Below are 14,590 nucleotides of genomic sequence, written 5' to 3' on the forward strand. Positions count from 1 at the left end.
CTCTGTTAGGGACTGGCCTGGAAAGTTTATGAACTAATGTTTTGATGGTTTTGGTAAGAGGGAGAGTATTAATGTTGCGAAATGGGCCCTGTGATGAAAATATGCCCTGTGATCAAAGATGTGGGCAGGAGAATCTTTTATATAAATTGTCTGTACGGGGCGGAGATGAGAGGTGAGCAGGAAACAGAGGGAGTAATGGCCAGAGAGCTGAGAGATGCCTGCAATGGCTATAGGATCAGAGAGATGAAGGAGCGCACATACGTGTGTGGGTGTGTGTGCGTGCACTGCAGCCTGCACAGGGAGCTCCAGTGGCGGCTGTGTGCTGATCATTCATGATGGCACCTTAGAGGCCATCCTGTAAGGAAGAAAAATGAAAACTATTAAAGGCTCACTGGGCTATGTTGGCTTTGGTGTGTCAGCAATTATTGGCCGGGGACAGCAGTCTTTAGGTCCTCAGATATAGAAGAGTGGGAAACTGTGGCAGAGAAGGGAAGGACACTGCCCGGTTACATACTCTACTCTGATCTATGCTGCAGAACTTTCTTCACTGCGTGGCAACGGTGGCACAAAGGGGCTTTTATCTGTAGTTTAGGAGTGGTAATTTAGCAGCGAAGTAGTCATTTGCTTTTATGTCTGTGTGGCTTTTTCCGCGATGTTTGGCTCAGTCTTCTGAGTTAAGCAGCCGAAGATGCTGTGGAGTTTCTGCACAGCTGTCAGTCAAACAGCGTGGGTGGCACTGTGACCTCTTTTCCTTGGATTCTGTTGAGTGGCACCTTTTTTTTTTTTTACCCCCCTCTGTTCATCTGTGCTGTTTTAACTGTTCACTTCTTTACCCATCTATTCCAAATGCTTCCAACTTTCTATTAACAGCTCTGTTGAGAGTGTTCACAAGATGACATGCCATTATATTCATACTGTAACCTTCTCATGGCAGTCACCTGCGTTCACACCACATGCACAACGTGTGACATCGAGCAGAACAAGTTTGTTATTTGCAGTGCAAGTGCACAGCTTGGCTTGATATAATTACTGGAGTTCTATTTAAATTGAACTGCACATTTGTCTGCCTCTATGGTGTGAATTCAAGGTCAGAGGAAACAAGTTCTGGCTGGCTTTTTTTATCATGTAATAGGCAGATTGGAGTTTTTCATGCTGTTTTCATTCTGTCTGCTATGATTCAAGTCCCCAAGACTTAGGAGGAAGAGTATAGAATGAATAATAGGGCTTTGTGAGGGCAGGTTAGGGTATGGTTAAATTCGTTTATGATACTTTGCTTGCAAGAAGCTTCTTGGATTTTTTAAAAGTGATCTTGAGCAATAGTTCTTCGGTCTTTGTGAAGTTCTTGAAACTGCATCTTTTACTCATTGTCTATCCAGTCCTTGTACCTGACCCATGAATCATTCAAGAATAAAAAAGGCACTTAACCCAAAGGAAGAACAACTAACAGAAAACTTAGCAAAGAACCCATTTTACTTCCTGTCTTTAGGCACTTTGTTACGAGCAGCCTGTCACAAAAACGTAATTTGCTTCCATTTCTGCAGCTGAAGCTGCAGAAAAATGCCAAAGAAAACCAAAAGTAACACAGTTTGACAGACATAAAATTGTGTTTTTGCATCATCAGATTTCAAAACACTATGTAATACGCTTTGGAAAGCATCTAATTGGCAAAGGCTTCATTTTTTCAGCATATTTCAACAACAGAAGACTATCAGTCAATGGTTGGCCTCCCCAGAGCCGGGACTTTAACAGTATTGAGGGAATGTGTGATCATCTCGACAAAGAACAGAAGAAAAGCCAACCAACATTCAAAGAAGAGCTTTGAATGTCCTTCAGCAAGCCTGGAGAACTACTTGCATAAGAGGCCAGGCTGTGTTGAAGAACAAAATGTGGTCAAACCAAATACTCACTTTCAAGCTTCTTCGAATTTTACAAACTATTTTTCTTTTCTTTTTTTTTGCCTTATTATATTGTATTTCCATGTATGTTTGTATGTTTCAAGCGATCATCTAACGCATTTCTAATTTTCCTGACTAACAATAAAGACTTTTGTACAGTTGTACTGTTAGTCTTGTAGAGTGATTAAATAATGTAATTTATTATCAATTAAATTACGTTTAATTTTTTATAAATACATCTTTGAATATATAAGTCAACTGCTTTTTGTTAAAAACGATTGCTTCATGTTTATGAGGGTGAAGAATCTTTAGTTTTTTGTTTTGGAGTTTTTTGGGGGATTTTTTTTAACACAGATCGGTTTTGTGGCTGCTACAGAGGAGGCTATCTGTCACTATTAATAATCATATCAACTGTATTACATAATTCATTTACGGTGTTATTTTAGCTGAAACATTCGTGTGTGAATGAGGGTGTACCAAGGAAAAACCACAAGGGCGCCACGGTTGAAGACTAAATCATACGAAATGCTGCAATTCTTTAATATTACATTTTCACTGTCATAAAATAAGAAACAACTGCTGGGACATGCATTATAAATCACATAAATGAAGGTCACAGAGTCCATTAATGCATAGCCTGCTGGTCATATTCACAAATTGCAGTATCTCACTCCTACCTGCTGGTGAATTTGGTGTCCTTGCATTTGCAGCTCCTGCTGGAAGACAGATCCTCAATGGTGGAGCCCTCATTACTCATTACAGTGTTTGAGGACGCGGGGGACCACCTGCGACACTTATAAATGACTTGCTTGTACAGTTTGCCTAGGGCAGAGCTGTTGCCGGGCCTGACCAGATGGCCTGTGATCGACTCTCGTGTGGTGCAATACACACGCGTCCATCGCCCAAGGGTCCAGTTTACTTTTCACATGCATTATAAGGCAAAATAACACAGTACCTTGTGGGTAACTGTGTCTGGAGTATTTCCCTTGGTAAATAAGCTAACTATGTAATTTCATAGTATCCATGAATCCCTAATTGTCACGGACCCAGCTCTGGAGGACTCGGGGTCCGTGAGCAGTTTTGACTCACCTCCCGTTGATATTGTTGTTATTATTATTTTGGTGATGTGTGTGTTTTTCTGCACTGTGCTGTGTTAGTCTGTGTCCCACTCATATGTATAGGCAGGGTATGGGTGTGTATGTCTGCGGGTGTGGCTGGAGGATGGAGCTCAGCCACCTGCAGGCCTGAGGGGTGTGGCCCTGCGGAAGGACTGGCCACACCTGAAGTTCATGCCACACCTGTTGGTGATCAGGGCTCGTCGGGGGAGCTACTTAGGAGAGAGTTGGAGCTCCCACCGGCCCGGGATCATTAAGCTAAGACTCCAAGTCAGTGTGTGGCATTAGGAAGTGCGGATCGTGTGTGTGTGTGTGTGTGTGTGTGTGTGTGTGTGTGTGTGTGTGTGTGTGTGTGTGTGTGTGTGTGTGTGTGTGTGTGCGCGTGCGCGGGTTCAGTGTTAACGGCTGCTTCTGTATTGTCCTGCAGGTGAAACGAGGGACCAGAAGGGCAGCACGCACAGGGTGTGCAATAACACAACAGCGGGGAGCACGAGCACGAGCACAGACGTCGGAGGGAAGCACGCACATGGGGTTCGAGGGAGCAACGGGGAGTTATTGTGTTTACAGCTTTCCACTGTAAATAAAGAGCACTGTTTGCATCGCAGAGTCTGCGTTTTGGGTCCTCCTTTCCCCACATCCCCACGGTCTGCCCTCCAGACCGTGACAGAATGATCCCGCCAACCACCATGGACCCAGCAAACTCAGGAGTTGCCACGGAGGAGAGATCGCTCACGCAGCTATGGGATTACTGCCGGAGCGTAATCCAGGCTGTAGACCCACCCTCGAGCTCGAGTTTTGAACTATTTGGCTTGGGTGGTCCGAGCATGGACAGTTCGGCTGCTCTCCTAGAGACTCTAGCCGCTTGGTTTTTCACGCGTCGGCGGAGGGCTTTCCCGTCGATGCTCGCGGCACAATCGTTTGATCCGCCATTACAGAAGGCATGCCGCACTCTCCACCGCCATTCCATTACGCCTCAACCTACTCCTGCGGTTTCAGCCCGGTCAGCTGGCAACGGACCGACAGCGCTCATTACCGCAGTGAGTAAACCAGACTATATTGTTTCAATAATAAACCCTGTCATGTACGATCAAAACACAGATGAACAGCGGATTTCCATGCACGCGGCCCCGCCTTCACGGAGGAGAAAGCGTCCTCGCAAGCAGCGTTCAACCACATCCACACTCACTCCTGTGCTGATCGAAGACTCAGGACCAGCGGCTCTGGACGCCACAGTGAGTAAAATGGACTCTGCCGGTGTTATGAATTCCCTTCCTGTAAACACGACAATAGAAACTGTTTGCTGTACCTCCAAAGACTCAGAAAATGTTCCCTCTGAGACTGTAAGCTGGGAGCTGGGGAGTTCCGAGCATACAGACCCAAATGACTTTTTGGCTCAGTCTGACCGTATGGAGACGGAGGTTCTCCCCAGGGCTTCCCCAGAGGCCAAACTGGAGGTCTCAGTTGCCTCTGGACCCCTGGAATTTGTTGAGCCAGCTGTAACATTTTCATCCTCTCCACCCTTCATAGTAGCCATCTCACCCTCACCTCAGCCTGCTGCCCAGCTGGTAGCTCAGTCTTCAGTCCAGTCAGCCTCTCACCTTCATCCTCAGTTGGAGGTCGATATGCCGGCTGGACCACCTCTGCCATCATTTCACCCATCTGTCCCTGCATCGCTGTCCAGTCTGCCGGGAGTAGCTGCCACACCATCGTCGCCTCCGCCCTCTGCAGCCACTTCTTTACCAGAGTTCCGTCCGACTGCAGCAACCACAGTACTCTCGGCTTTGCTGTCCGCATCACCTACTCTACCTTCACCTTCCCCACCTGCGGACACCGCGTCACCATCTTCGCCTCCGGATCATCCATCTGTGGCTGAGGCACAGCCGGAGATGCCCGCACGGCCAGCCGTAGGGCCCGCGAGCCGGCGCAGGAGCCCGGAGAGCGGGAGGCGGAGCAGGAGCTCAGAGAGCGGGAGGTGCCCGCACGGCCAGCCGTGGAGCCCTGCGAGCCAGAGCAGGAGCCCGGAGAGCGGGAGGAGCAGCTCGGCGAGGCGGAGCTCAGAGAGCGGGAGGTGCCCGCACGGCCAGCCGTGGAGCCCTGCGAGCCAGAGCAGGAGCCCGGAGAGCGGGAGGAGCAGCTCGGCGAGGCGGAGCTCAGAGAGCGGGAGGTGCCCGCACGGCCAGCCGTGGAGCCCTGCGAGCCGGAGCAGGAGCCCGGAGAGCCGGAGGAGCTCAGCATGCCCGAGCAGGAGCTCAGCGAGCCGGAGGAGCCCGCACCGCCAGCTGAGGAGCTCAGCGAGCCGGAGGAGCCCGCACCGCCAGCTGAGGAGCTCAGCGAGCCGGAGGAGCCCGCATCGCCAGCTGTGGAGCTCAGCATGCCCGAGCAGGAGCTCAGCGAGCCGGAGGAGGAGCTCTCGGCCGAGGAGGAGCTCTCGCTGCCGGCCGAGGAGGTCAGCGGACCGGAGGGACCTCCACGTCTAGCGCGGCCTCCTCGCCGTCCACGTCCGGTGCGTCCACGTCAGCGATCGGTGCGTCATGGACCTGTTGCCACGCCTCGCTGTTGCTCACCGGAGCAGCGACGTTGCCATCGGACCCGTGGCAGGCCGCCGGAGGGGCAGCGCCGCCGCCACCGGACCCGTGGCAGGCCACCGGAACCGTTCCACCGCCACTGGACCCGTGGCAGGCCGCCGGAGGAGCAGCGCCGCCGCCACCGGACCCGTGGCAGGCCACCAGAACCGTTCTGCCGCCACCGGACCCGTGGCAGGCCGCCAGAACCGTTCTGCCGCCACCGGACCCGTGGCTGGCCGCCGGAGGAGCAGCGCCGCCGCCACCGGACCCGTGGCAGGCCCCCTGAACTGTTTTGCTGCTGCCGCCGGACCCGGGGCCGTCCGCCGGAGCTGCAACGTTGCCGCCATTGGACTCGAGGTAGGCCCCCTGAACTCTTTTTGTAATGATGGGCCGCCTGAGACTGTTTTGTGGTGTTCTTTCTTTTTTTGCTCCGTTGCAGGGGGTGCGGTCGGACTTTGGAACTGTGACCTTGGGGGGGTTGTTTCTTTTGTGGTTTTTGGTTCTGGCCCTCCGTCCTGGACCCCCGCCGCCCGCCCTGGGTTGGTTGTGCTGTGGTTTTTGGTTTGTGTTTTTGTTTTCGGGTCGTCGGGAGCCGACCCTTAGAGGGGGGGTACTGTCACGGACCCAGCTCTGGAGGACTCGGGGTCCGTGAGCAGTTTTGACTCACCTCCCATTGATATTGTTGTTATTATTATTTTGGTGATGTGTGTGTTTTTCTGCACTGTGCTGTGTTAGTCTGTGTCCCACTCATATGTATAGGCAGGGTATGGGTGTGTATGTCTGCGGGTGTGGCTGGAGGATGGAGCTCAGCCACCTGCAGGCCTGAGGGGTGTGGCCCTGCGGAAGGACTGGCCACACCTGAAGTTCATGCCACACCTGTTGGTGATCAGGGCTCGTCGGGGGAGCTACTTAGGAGAGAGTTGGAGCTCCCACCGGCCCGGGATCATTAAGCTAAGACTCCAAGTCAGTGTGTGGCATTAGGAAGTGCGGATCGTGTGTGTGTGTGCGCGCGGGTTCAGTGTTAACGGCTGCTTCTGTATTGTCCTGCAGGTGAAACGAGGGACCAGAAGGGCAGCACGCACAGGGTGTGCAATAACACAACAGCGGGGAGCACGAGCACAGACGTCGGAGGGAAGCACGCACATGGGGTTCGAGGGAGCAACGGGGAGTTATTGTGTTTACAGCTTTCCACTGTAAATAAAGAGCACTGTTTGCATCGCAGAGTCTGCGTTTTGGGTCCTCCTTTCCCCACATCCCCACGGTCTGCCCTCCAGACCGTGACACTAATCTAGGAAGTTCCAAGTTCCAAAGTAAAATAATTTACTCATACAAAAAGTTGCATACATCTAATTATTATTTATAAGGTAGGAGGCTCCCTTGTTTCTTTTTAGCAATAAAACAATCTGTACTACAGCTCTCTCATCTTCTTAAAAATTTGTATTCTGCAGGAAAAACAAAGGTAGACACGAAACACCAATGGCAACGTTTGTGACAGTAATCCATGCCGGAGTGGGAAGGTGATGCAAGAGGTCATTGAATGTAAACGCTGCTGTTATTCGGGTAGTGTTAATCCCTCGGGCATAGCGACTGAGCATGCATCAATCACAGCAGTGTGTGTCCAGAGGTGAGCCAACAGGCATTAACCTTGAACCAGGAGTCAGAGTCTGGCTGCTCTGCCCCCACGGCCACAAGACAGCAAGCATTGTGTCCACTCGCAGAAATACAAGCTGGAACTTAGCCAAAGTTAATGTGAAGAACAAAAAACACCAGTGCTACACAAACCTGTTTTTACACTCCGTACACTCACGGACTCTTCATTAGGTACATCTTGCTATGACCGGGTTGGACCTCCTTTGGCCTTGGGAACAGCCTGACAAAGATTCAACAAAGTGCTGGAAAAAAACTCCTCAGAGATTTTGATTCATGTTGATATGATAGCTTCACACCCACTACATCCATGATGGGACTCCACCAGATCTCAAAGGTGATTGTAGAGGCCATTAGAGTACACATCAACAAACCACCCTGCTCAAAGAAGTCATCAGAAGATTAATACACTGTGGTCATAAAGGGATGGTCACTCACATAGACTGGGGCATTCCTCAGTTGGAGCCCCACACCATTGCACCACCACCAGCAGCCTGATTTGCTGATACAAGGCAGGATGGTTCCAAGGTTTCCTTGCTTGGTTACACCACATGTGATCCTAACATCTGAATATCGGAGCAGAAATTAAGACTCCTCAGACCAGACGAAAGTTGTTCCAATCCCTTATTGTCCAATTTTGGCGTGCCTACTTAAACTGCGGCCCAAATTTCCTGTTTGTAGTTACAGGAGTGTCACCCAGTGTGGTCTTCTGCTGCTCGAGCTCATCTTCTTCAAGGTTTTTCTTCAAGTATGTTCTTGTGCAAACCTCGAGTTACTGTTGTCTTCATATCAGCTCAAAACAGCCTGGCCATTCTCCTGTGACCTTTGGCATCAGCAAGACAACAAACACTGAATATTTTCTCTTACATGTGAGAACAGTTTATTTGGAGCCAAGCCTGTGTTTTCACACTCAAGCACTGTGAGGCAAAGAGCGTTCAAACTTTTTGCTGAACTTTGAGCTCTGAGAAAGTTTTCCTGGTAAATATTTCTGGATAAATATATGGAGGCAGAATGTTGTGTTCAACCACAATGTTTTTATTTTGTATTCTCGTATTCTTCAGGTTGCATATACTCAACATGACTTGAAATCGTCTTTTTTTGAGTCTCACTAGAGTTCTTGAACTGTTACAAGACAATCCACTGCTTTGTTAAATAAAAAACGTAATTCTACATGAAAACCAGCGGTAAAAGGAACACATTCAAAAGCATGGCATGTCAACCAAATTTCACTTTTTTAGGTCTCTCATGGGCACTTCCATTATAACTTCACACCTACAGTTTAGGGACGTGCTTCGGAGCAAATCAGACTTAATAATAATGAGAAGTACTTTTCAGAATCATGCTCTACAGTTTTTCTGTTACAGAAAAAATACCTGTCTCTTTATGCCTCCAATCGAAACAGGCGTCCCTCCCCACAGGGTTCCCTCTGTTGTCATCTAAAAAAATCAAAGGTATACTGTGATTTGATTTTCTCATTCATGTATGTTTTTTCAAGAAAAGCCATCGCCACGTTTTTAGTGATCATGGCAGACTCAACAATGTTTGACCGTTTTGTCCTGCAGATTACATTTTTCTACCCAGAGAACTTTCTGCCTTGTGGCTATTTTAGAAAAGACTAAAGTGACTTTATAGCTTAGATCTAATCATGCTTCCTCAGCAAGCAACATCAGATAGGCTCCCACACCTTATCAGTGTAGGAAGGCAGAGGAATCATTTCAGGAGGGAGGAAAAAGAGTAATTCGTGGCTGTAATAGCAGAGGCTCAACAATTAGAGAAAAAAAGTGGGGAAAAAATAACAAAAATACACCTTGGAGGCTTTTGTGATTGGAAAAAAAAGGCAAAAGAGGAAATGAAGAAACAAGGAAAGACTTCAAGAGCAGATGAAGGGGATAAGCCCTTGAAAGACTGTTTGATTCCTTGGATTGTCCAAAAGCTTTTGATTTGAGCTCTTTCTAAGTTACATGGTCCTCGTCAGGAGAACATTAAAATTCAGTAAGTCTGTTTAAAGATGAATATTATTAGATTTTTTATTCCCTTTTATCAGACTAAAAGGTAATACAACTAGATATATTTTCATTGCATTGATATCAGCTATAATGAATTTATAATGAAACCTTGATTTGTGGTATTTTATCATGAGTTTAAAAACAAATCATGTAAATACTGGTGTTTTTAAAACATAAAAAGGTCTACTTTGGTATCTCAGAGTTTTTAAAATTGTTTAAAAAAGTTTAATTTAATAAGTTTAGCATATAGTTGGGTCTGGATCAGGTGACCCTGAATCCTCTCTTAGTTATGCTGCAACAGGTCTAGGCTGCTGGGGATTCCCATGATGCATTGATGCATTGTCTTTTTCACCTTTCTCACTAACTATGCATTAATAGACCTCTCTGCATTGAATCATACTTGTTATTAATCTCTGTCTCTCTTCCACAGCATGTCTTTATCCTGTCTTCCTTCTCTCACCCCAACCGGTCGCAGCAGATGGCCCCGCCCCTCCCTGAGCCTGGTTCTGCCGGAGGTTTCTTCCTGTTAAAAGGGAGGTTTTCCTTCCCACTGTCGCCAAAGGGCTAGGGGGGGTCATATGATTGTTTGGTTTTTCTCTGTATATATTACAATATAAAGCACCTTGAGGCAACTGTTGTTGTGATTAGGTGCTGTATAAATAAAATTGACTTGAATTAATTCACTCTCATGTTTTGTTGGGTGACCAACAAAACACGAGTGTATGTGTATGCCCAACAACACAGACCCAATATACTGAGTACACCAGAGTTGTACTTGTGTGCTAAGCAGTAATGATGGAGCATGGGAGTACGAGGTGGAAAAGCCAGCCTTGCATCTTTTCAAACTCCACTGTAAGATCAGAAATGTCACAGCAACGCTTGAGGGGCACAAGATGGTCAAGGAGTGCACTTACCACGTCAACACCTCCAAAGATAAAATCTTTAATGCCAGCATGTTCAGGAGGAGATGTTATTGGTAGTGTTCTGCACATCCACACTTAAAGCTCATCACCTAATTGTGCAATATGCTCCACCGAACAGCGGTTCAGGACTTTCTTCTGTTTGAAGCCACAAATATTTAACAAAGATATGTTTGTCCTGAGGGAAAAAGCATTGCAGTCAGCGTTCCTTGGCAGTAGTGATGAGGCAGTAATATTGGGGATATTTTTTAGAAGACTTATTTCCAGTGTCACTTTAAATGACCCATTGTGAGTCTATTGAAACAATATGCAAGAACTATGCCAGTGCTACCAAGCCCATTACAGATAAGGGTAGGGCAAACATGCATAGCAAATGTCATCACCTGGTGATCACTTGGTCATATGATGATTATGTTTAAAATCGCCTCTACTCCAACCAAGTAGCTGCTTAGAACAAATAAGTTTTGATGCCTAAACCTGACAGGTAGTAACTGAAAACTGAAGTAAAGAGAATGAAAATGAAAAAAAAAAAAGTTAGTGCAACTATGTGAGGTTATCATGGATGATATGAAGGAACGTCTCTGTATTAGCAAGGTTTAGAGAACAAGTAAATGAGACAGCGACAATTTCTTTGGTTTTGTTCCCTGATTGAAAAAACTAAAGACATAAAAACCATAAGACATATTCTGATGAGCACGAACTGCCCACATAAATAATGTATATGTCAAAAAATACAGAAAACAGTCAACAACAAGACCAAGTTAATGAACACATTTCTGCTGTGAGACTGTGCTACTTTATCCTAGAGCATAATCCCAGCCCACCAGCAGTTTCCTATACGCATTATAAATACATGTTTATGTAACTGGCGACCTGAAAAAGATGTTAATACATATGTTGCTTTCTGCCAAAATATAAAAGCTCAGATGACTAAACACAAAGTAGTACAACATTTTTTCCTCACACACACACACACACACACACACACACACACACACACACACACACACACACACACACACACACACACACACACACACACACACACACACGCAATTATGCATGCTCCCAATGTGCTACAAAACCAGTCAATATCACTAAAATGTCACAAAGCCTTTCCATTTAATGCACTTTTTCTCATTAAATGAAAAGGCTAGAAAATGTTTATTTGCTAATATTCTGTAAATCAGTATTTTTGGAGAGATGCTTTTCACATACTTGGCTCTTTTGAGTTGCTCTTTGCGGGAGGGGTTTTCTTGCTCTTCCTTACACATTAGGATACTTCAGATGTGTCCCTTTAGAAAACTCAGGGACGTAGTTGACCAAGTTATGGATTTTACTTGCTTCTAATTTAAAATTGTTGCAGTGTCCCTGTCATGTTAGAAAATTCTTCTTCTGCCAAGTTTTTCATGGAGCCATTAGTCAATCCCATGTCACACCAGCCTCCACCTCCATGTTTTTCTTAGCTGGCACAGTGTGGTAATCCTAATTAGACCCCATCAGATCCCAGTAAGTTTGCTTTGGTTGCATCTCACCCAAGAATGACCTTCTTATCTCAGGCTTTTAGTGACTTCTTGAATTTACCTCTTTTTTTATTCTGCGTAGCTTTTTGTGTAACTTGTTCAAGAAAGCACAGTTGTCGTCATAAAACGAGCAATCCATCCTAATGTTTATTCATTACAAAAATCAGTTTATAATACTTTATCACCAAACAAGTGTGACGTATCCTTCTGTGAACGGCAGAAGACTTTAAAGCCACACTCACATACCAGCCACAGTTAGCCAGGATAGCAGTTCGTGCATCTCACATGGCGATGAAAGAAGCATCAATATGGCTGCACTGCTCTGAGTTTGCTGTTTGATGCTTTACAGCAAACACTTCCTTAAAGATAACCGGTAATCCAGATGTGACAGAACAATTGTAACAGAAATGGGAAGAAAATTTCCTTGACATAGCAATGATGTTTCCAATCTTGGAGACAATTAAATTAACATGATCGGTGCAAGACAGGAATTTAAAAGCCAGTAATTTAGTTTTAGTGACCTCCTATAACCTCACATTTACAGACAGGTGAGTGCAGAGACATTAGCAAGAACACCCATGCTATCCAAGTGCATTAAATTTCAATCATTTTCACCCATTCGGTAATGCTATGTATGCTACTACTAATTGATCCATGAAACCAAAGTGGAATCCACAGCATACATGATTATTTTGTCATTTTAACAGCATATAGTAGATACTGAAAATAAATATCTTTCTTGCAGAACACCACGTTTTATTTTGTTACCACCATTGAAAACATTTGCTGTGTTCTGCCAGAGGGGAAAAACTCAAGTCTGAGATTAGCAACTATAAGCTGAGACTGAAGAAGACACTTGGATGAGCGACGAAACATTTCTCCCACTGAAAACGTCCAGATGAACAGAATCAACCTTTTGGGAACTAGAATATTGTGGCAAATTTCATTCAAAGCCAGTGAAAAATCTGGGAAAGTTGCCGAAACTAACAACGCAGGAACTCCAGGAACACTTAAAAGTAAAGAGGAAAAACTTTATTAACTGGCCTTCATCAGGGTCATAGTAAAACATAATACAATTTATGCTTAAATAAAGGACAGGAAAGAGAAAAAAAATTCAGATTCACCAATCACATCTTCATAGGCAAACCAGCTGAATTATAACAGGTTGGTATTGGTTAATAGGCTAATTGGTTAAGTCACAGCTCAAGTAAATACTGGACTAAACCATTAACGATAGAGACGGTGGGACACACACACACACATAATCCCCACCTATCTTAACATAATGCATGCGAGAAATACCTAAAAGGAAAGAGTGTTAGAATTGTACACTCAAAAAACAGATTCAGGTCCTCCTTTCAAAGAACACATGCAAATTATGTTAGTTCTTCACAAATGCAATTAAAAAATACCAAATTAATTTGATTTTCTTTGTGTAAACCTAAAATTATTCAAAACCAGCAGAGGCTGATTCTGAACACAAAATGAATGAGTTTGTTGGGGCACTGGGGGTAGGAGGAGTACATTTTTGCACTTAAGTATTTGTAAACTCAAAGAAATAAATTCAAGCCCCTCTTTAAGCTTAAACATTATTTTTAATCTCATTCAACGCAAATGTAGCACTCCAGCGTTACTGCAATTATTATTCGTGTGGTGAACCTAAATTATTTTCTCTCAAAGCAGTCTTTGTCACAAGAACACAAAGTTACTGAGTTACACAACGGTCCGCCTTCTTTGAAAATTTTGCGCTCTTTCAGGATCACCTAAATGAATGTAGCTGCTCTTGGCCTCTCTGTACTTTTTGGATAAAACTACACCTTCAGGTAAGGTAACATATTATGTTTTCATATATCCAATTGTGTATTTCTTTATCAGCTAAATCTATGGCAATGCTATTTATCATAGAAGCTTGTAACAGTTGCTTTTTGAACTTTTGGTGGTGCTACCATTCTCTTCTCTGCTTGAATACTTTTTTTTTTTTGACAATATAGCCAGGTCTTTTCAAAAGTGCCTTGTTTTAGAGGAGAAATTGTGTAGCTGCCAACTTTTAAGTCGGAGCGTGTGCTAGCTTATTAGCAGCTAGCCATTGTGCTCAATGAAAGATGATGTCCTATAGCTAACTTCTTTCTTACTGTTTTCTTTTTATAATCTAAAAATATGGTATTCTGTGTTTATTATTATATGCCATTTTCTAGTAGAAAGTATCGTTTTGAGATGTCTTTAAAAGCACTACATAGTTTACTGAGGGTGCTACCAAAAGCGAACCATGTGGCCGGAAGAGTAACTGCAGGCAGCACAATGCGCACTCCCATGACGTTCAAACCTATTTCTTATTATAAAAGATTTCGGCTACGTCCACACTTACACAGGTATTTTTGAAAATGGAGATTTTCCGTTTTCGTTTTAAAAAATAATCCCGTCCACAGGTAAACGCAAAAATGAAGGAAAACGCTGCTAGGAACATGCCAAAGCAACAGGTGGCGATATATTCCTAAACTCAGCTAAAAACAGTTTAGGTCTTGACAAACTTCACTGATGGTTCAAATGTTTAGCAACTTTCAGTGTGTTGATTCAGCAGTCTGTATTTAAACTTCTAGTTTACTATATTTATGTATGTTTTATTTCCAGGTGAATGCAGAGTTCCTGCAGATCACTACAAAACCCCTGCAGGCGAAGTTCTTGGCTCAGCTGGACAATTTAACAGACAAGCTGATGCAAATTTTTCAGGGGAGCAAAGGAGCAAAGGGCCAAAAGATCAAGGATATCATGGCGATCAGTAGTTTGGTCAGTACTAATGATAAACCCATCAATTAAATGCAATCAATCAATTCCATTTTTTTCACCCTTTTTTTTCCACCCTTGTATGATGACATCGACATAAAGAGGGAGCATACTCTTAACCCTCCTGCCATCCTTTAAA

The 14,590-nt window shown here is 44.9% G+C and overlaps 1 pseudogene; it reads left to right on the plus strand.

Moving 5' to 3' along the window:
- The first annotated feature begins 3,529 nt into the window (after positions 1 to 3,529).
- LOC146661652 (uncharacterized) overlaps positions 3,530 to 14,590 on the plus strand; it is a 12,951-nt pseudogene continuing 1,890 nt past the window's right edge.

The sequence above is a fragment of the Rhamphochromis longiceps genome, linkage group LG9, assembly GCF_057381845.1.
Source record: "Rhamphochromis longiceps isolate RC_006_pf linkage group LG9, R_longiceps_female_GT1.1, whole genome shotgun sequence".
NCBI lineage: Eukaryota > Metazoa > Chordata > Actinopteri > Cichliformes > Cichlidae > Rhamphochromis > Rhamphochromis longiceps.